A 6467-nucleotide genomic window follows, 5' to 3' on the forward strand; every position below is an offset into this window, starting at 1 on the left:
TGGCCACATTCCCCACTTCCGCAGGGGAGCGGCACACCGCCGGCCGGCTCTCTCGGGGGCTGCACGGGTTCCCTTAGATGTTCCCCATAGATGTTCCCCGGTGCATGCCGTCTCTCTCCTCCTTTATAGTCCTCCTCCGCCAATCCTAACTCGGCTGCCCACACGCCGAGTACGCTGCTCTCCAATCAGGAGCAAGTCCTACAGTTTATTGGTTGAACTGGAGGCAGCTGGGTAGAAGCTGTTTTCTCCTCTCCCAGCGCCATATTGTAGGAGAGCAGATGCATAGAGTAAGTCTTAATTCCAGTAACTTAGTCTAGTCCGAGCTGCTCCCCACAGGGAGCAACTGGGAGCAACTCGGACTAGACTAAGTTACTGGAATTAAGACTTATTCTATGCATCTGCTCTCCCACAATATGGCGCTGGGAGAGGAGCAAACAGCTTCTACCCAGCTGCCTTTCACCAACTTGACAAGCTGCAGGAGCTGCTCCTGATTGGAGGAGAGCAGCGTACTCGGCGTGTGGGTAGCAGAGTTGGGATTGGTGGAAGAGGACTATAAAGGAGGAGAGAGACAACATGCACCAGGAACATCTAAGAGGAACATCTAAGGGGAACACCTGTGCAGCCCCGGAGAGAGCCGGCCGGCGGTGTGCCGCTCCCCCGCGGAAGTGGGTGAAAGTGGCTAGGGGGAACCGCCCTTCCACGGAGGTGGAAGGGTCGGTAGCCAACCCGGGAAGAACCAGCAGCAAACCCGGGGAGGGCCGAGCAGACAAAAGAACAGCGCAGGGTCCTGTGTCGTTCCTCCACGAAGACGGGGAGCGACAGTTTTTGTTTCTGTTTTTGTTTTTGACAGGCAGAGTAAGACAGTGAGAGAGAGAGAGAGAGAGGCCGGCGCCGCAGCTCACTAGGCTAATCCTCCGCCTGCGGCGCCAGCACACCGGGTTCTAGTCCTGGACGTGGTGCTGGATTCTGTCCCAGTTGCCCCTCTTCCAGTCCAGCTCTCTGCTGTGGCCCAGGAGTGCAGTGGAGGATGGCCCAAGTGCTTGGGCCCTGCACCCGCATGGGAGACCAGGAGAGGCACCTGGCTCCTGGCTTCGGATCAGCACGGTGCGCCGGCCGCAGCGGCCATTGGGGGGTGAACCAACGGTAAAGGAAGACCTTTCCCTCTCTGTCTCTCTCTCTCACTGTCCACTCTGCCTGGAGAGAGAGAGAGAGAGAGAGAGAGAGAGAGAGAGATGTCTTCCTTCAGTTGGTTCACTCCCCAAATGGCCGCTACGGCTGGCACACTGCAACCAGCGCTCCGCACCTATCTGAAGCCAGGAGCCAGGTGCTTTCTCCTGGTCTCCCATGCGGGTGCAGGGCCCAAGGACCTGGGCCATCCTCTACTGCACTCCCGGGCCACAGCAGAGAGCTGGACTGGAAGAGGTGCAACCGGGACAGAACTGGCGTCCCGACTGGGACTAGAACCCGGGGTGTTGGTGCCGCAGGCAGAGGCTTAGCCTAGTGAGCAGCGGCGCCAGGCTTTTTTTTTTTCTTTTTCTTTTTTTTACAGGCAGAGTTAGAGAGAGAGAGAGAGAGACAGAGAGAAAGGACAATAGGACAATAAACTTCTGCCTCTGTTAGCCATGATTTGGCTTTGCTAGCAAGCAGAAATCCTAAAACTACAAAACATGATCAAGGAAGAAGAGCTACGGCTCATAAGGGAATGCGAAAGTTTTGATTTGTTCAGGTGCCAGAGATGGAGAAGAAATAAATAAGAACCCCACTAATTTTTCTAGCTGAGAAATTGGCAACTTTTCATAGGTAGTTGTGAAACAGATGACTAAACATTGGCTTTTATACTGCAGGTGCTGAAGCTGGCACGTGAAGGGAACTCGGAAAAATTTATGATGTTGGAACATACTACATGTGACTATTTCATTGTACAAAAAAAGGAAGAAGAGAGAGAGAGAGAGAGAGAGGAAATAAATAAATAAATCTATCTGGGCAGGTGGTAGATCATTTGAAAATTGGAAGTTTAAGGATGACTCAGCAGTTGGAACCACCACCACCCAGACTTCCTCTTATCTGAACTAGTACTTTTCCTTGATTTGTTGGTTGAACCTGTCAGTTACTTTCTATCAAATCTATCTTACAGGTTTACCAAGGAACTTGGGTCCTCGTCTGCTCAAGGAGAAGGAGGATCTGTATGTGTCCTGGTGCCTAAAAGGAGGGAAAAAGGGAGCCTCACCGATTCCCTATGGCTGGGTGAGTTATTTTAGGGGCTAGGCATTCCAACACTGGGCTGCCCAGGCAAGAGTCTCACACTCTCTTCCTTAGATCCACTCAGGGGCACACACCTCCTGGGCTCTCGGCCACTTGTTTGTGCTCAGCATCCATGGCACAAGCCCACAGTGCCCCGCCTCTTCTCTCCTCCCCAGTGTCTCCTCTCCACTGCTGTGAGGGCGTGAGAAGCTGTAGACTCTTACTACACTTGATCTTAGCCAAAAGGCCGAGAAGCGATAGCTGTAGACTCTTAATGACCAACTGTATACACTTGGGAATATGTTATTATTATCCTGTGAAGTTATCCCCCTGCTGGGTAAATCTTTGACCAGTAGGAAATGGTGGCTTCCAGATAAATTCTTCTCTTTGCTGTCCCCAGAAACTTTCTGGAAATTCTGTTCACGTGGACTCTCCAAAAATGGTCTTGTGAGACAGTTGCCTGGAAAGCTAATGGCAGCCAACTCTATAGCGCTTGTACTTGCCCTGGTTCCTTCTCAGTTTCATTCCTATTTCCTTACTTCCACTCCCCTGGGACTGCACTCCCTGAGAATGGATTTGAACGGAAGATTTTATTGCCTCTGTTTGCTGCAGAAGCTGCTCTGATATAACCCTGACATTTAAAATATATCACTGGTTTCTAATCATCTTCTTATGTTTCACTCTTAGCCCACATCTTTCCTCTAAATTTAAATGTTGTAGTATTTTCATTTGTATCTGACAGCTTTAAGTGTAATGTTTACACATATTAAATAATTTAGGGGCAGTCTAGGAAACAAAGTAGTATTTTTCTGGATCCAGACCCAAGCAGAGGTCATTTTATTTCCTACCATTCTCTAGTCTTAATGGATTTTTCCCCATTGCTGGCCTGTGACATACCCCTTGGTAACACAATGCTTTTGTATGTGTTCCCAATCTGTATTTTATTTTATTGAAAGGTAGAGGGAAAGAGAAATTTCCCATCCAGTTGCTCATTCCACAAATGTCTACAATATCTGGCCCTGCTTCAGGCAGAATCCAGGACCCAGGAACTCAGTGTAGGTCTCTTATGTGGATGGCAGGGACACAACTACCAGAGCCGTCACTTTGTGCAGGAGCAGGAAGCTGGACTCAGGAGTGGAACAGGGACTCCAACCCAGGCCCTCTGATAGGCAATGCAGGTATCCCAAGTAGCATCTTAACTGCTGCACCAGACTTGTGTTTTTGAAAAGTCCTCACTACTCATAAGACTTCTTTTACAGTCTTGCAAACACGTGCATGCTGATTAATTTCTCTCTGGGCTCCTGATGAGTCCCCGACTCCCAGCCCAGAGAAGAGACTCTGACCTTGGTCTTCCTTTTCTTCATTCATTAAATATGAATCCTTATTAGGTGGATAGTGACAGAGTTCATTATCAGAGAACATCCTAGAACCTGAGAATCTTTTCTACTGGTTCAGATGTAAGGGTATCACTGCCACCTCCTTTCCTCCTCACATTTCCATTTCTCAACAGCATTTCTCAGGAAAAAAATGAAATAAGAGAAGTGGTTTTGGCTTTTAATCTAAGTACCTTCTGTTAAGGCTGAAGCTACTGATACTTAAAGTAAACCTTTGGGGCCGGTGCTGTGGCACAGTGGGTTAAAGCCCCAGCCTGCTGCACTGGCATCCCATGTGGATGCCGATTTGAGTCCTGGCTGCTTCTCTTCTGATCCAGCTCTCTGTTATGACCTGGGAAAACAGTAGAAGATGACACAAGTTCTTGGGACTAGAACCAGTGCTCACAGGGCCTCTGGTTTCTGATTTCTAATGTCATCACACAAACGGAGCTCATTTTGACTCAAGTCCAAGCAACACACTCTTTTTGCTTTAATTTACACATTTCTGAGCCCAAATACACATTAACAGATCTGCATTAAGAGGAAGAATCAACATTTCATTTCCAAATGATAAGGATTAACAAGGGGCTGGCACTGTGGTGTAGTAGATTACGCCCCCACTTATGGTGCTGGTGTCCCATAAGGGCACCTGTTGCTAAAAATGCAAGACAAAGGAGACAAGAAATGAAAAGAAAAGGAATACATGGTTGGCTCAAGTTAATAGCTCAATTGACAATTTTATTTATTTTTATTTGAAAGGTAGTGAGACAGAGACAGACAGAAATTTTCCATCCATTGCCTCATTCCCCAAATGCCTGCAACAGCTGGCCAAATCCAGGAGTCTAAAACTCAATCTGTGTCTCTCACATGAATGGCAGGAACCCGTGTACTTGAACCATTATCTGCTGCCTCCTAGAGCATGCATTAGCAGGAAGCCGGAATCAGAAGCAGAGCATAAACTTGAACCCAGGCACTGCATCTCATATGCTGTCTTAACTATTGAGCCAAATGCTTGAGCCCTAATGGTTCAATTTTTACAACTGAAAAGCAGAGACTTTCATAAAATGGAAATTTCACATAAAAATTTTTTTTATATCAAGGTCTTAGGAGATAGTGGAACAGAACGCAGTAGAGGACACTGGTTGTGTTCTCAACCATCCCCACTGTCAATTCCCTGGATTTGAGTAAGGGATACAAGTCCCAAACCCTACAGCTCCAGTCAGGCTGCTGCAGAGACAGCCCTCAGGCCAAGAGCTCCCAGCAGGCCAATTGCCTGAAAACACACCTTTCCTCCAGAGAGGGGAGCAATTCCTCTCCCTGCTCAAGTGTAGAGGGAATCAAGTAAAAATCACAACTGTAAAGTAAGTGCAGAGCCTGGCCCAGAGAAATTCCTTATAAACTGTAACGATCTTATTACAGTATTGCTATGGAGAAAAAAGATTGCACTGTCACAATATTTTTATTTTTTAATGTCCTTAATCACCAATAATTTGTCTCTGCCCCTTACCCTTGGATTTTGGTCTCATTTGCCTTGCATTTTCTGTTTATGTGGAAATAGAAGATTTTTCAAAAAGAACTAAAGCTAAATGTTTCTGTTTACATGAAAATAAAATATTTTTCCATCCTGGTTTTTCAAAAAGAAGAACAAAAGCCAAATGTTTGCCTCAAGTTGTACTGATGGGAGGGGCTGTAGCAGGGGGTACACCAGGCTACTTCAGCAAGTTCATGGAAAATGGAATGAAAAGAGAAGTTCTTTTGGTACAAGTAAGCTTGAAACCCACGCAATTTTCTCATAGTTTGCATTTTCTGTGAACGTAGTTGGATATGCAGAGCTGGTGTTTCTCAGTGAGGGCAGTCTTGCCCTTCAAAGAATATTAATGAAATATGCCGGGGCATATTTGGCTGATTCAATGACTGGAGAACAGTATTGGTGTTCAGTGTGGGACCAGGGACACAAGGAATCTCCCACTATCCAAAAAAAATTCCAGAAAGTTCAGATCTTACTCCTGATGAAACCGAGACCCTCCGGAGTGCCCAGAAGGAGACAGCCTCCCAGCCTTCCCATCGTAGTCTCTAGCTTCTTTATGATTGCAAACCGACCTCTCACTTAAATTAACTCGCTGAATTGAGGGAGTGATGGCAGCCGGCTCTTCAGATCACAAGATTCATAAGGTCAATTGTCTCCTCCAAAGGTCACGTCTTGTCTTGAGGATTTTTCCCAGGGATCCACAAGCCCTGAGCAATAAGTGACAGACTGGAGCCCACCTGCCTTCAACGTTCCCGAAAGAACACAATGGTGCTGACCAGTCACAGGAGGGAAAAGAGCAAGGCAGACCAACCAAGGACCTGGACACAAGCTGAATATGCACCTCTCAACCTCACCTTCAATCTGTAAGAAGCTTTATCCCTAATAACAGGAAGAAGAATTTGTTTATCTCATCCTGTGAAAGGAGATAAGTTAACTCTCTAGGAAATAAGTTGAAATTACTGAATTTTTTTAGTTTAAGATTTGAGACTGTTGTTGAACACTACTGTTGATATTTCAATTCTATCATTTGAAATTTTTACTTAATATTTGAGACTTTGGAACACTATTGATTTTTTTATTCTAACAAATTAAACTAAGCAATAAAATTAAAAAATTATGATGCTATATGGACTCCTTTCAAATATATTTAACAGGTTATATAAATCCTTTATCTGGAAGAAATGCATTTATTGCCATAAGTAAGGCTTAATGAGAGTTTTAGAGGGTTTTGCATGATTTTAAAGTAAACTTGCCTACAGAATTTTGGGTTTTTTCATTTTGCAACAATTATATAATGATTGACTTAAGCTATTGATCTGAAAATA

The 6467-nt window shown here is 45.6% G+C and overlaps 1 long non-coding RNA gene across 1 annotated transcript; it reads left to right on the forward strand.

Moving 5' to 3' along the window:
* The first annotated feature begins 421 nt into the window (after positions 1–421).
* LOC149121690 (uncharacterized) lies at positions 422–6169 on the forward strand. Its single transcript, XR_016222399.1, has 3 exons — positions 422–665; positions 2135–2244; positions 5807–6169. It is a non-coding gene; the product is annotated as an uncharacterized LOC149121690 (long non-coding RNA).
* Positions 6170–6467: the final 298 nt, after the last annotated feature.

This window comes from Oryctolagus cuniculus, chromosome 16, assembly GCF_051225735.1.
Source record: "Oryctolagus cuniculus isolate XC-2025 breed Fujian yellow rabbit chromosome 16, ASM5122573v1, whole genome shotgun sequence".
Lineage (NCBI taxonomy): Eukaryota > Metazoa > Chordata > Mammalia > Lagomorpha > Leporidae > Oryctolagus > Oryctolagus cuniculus.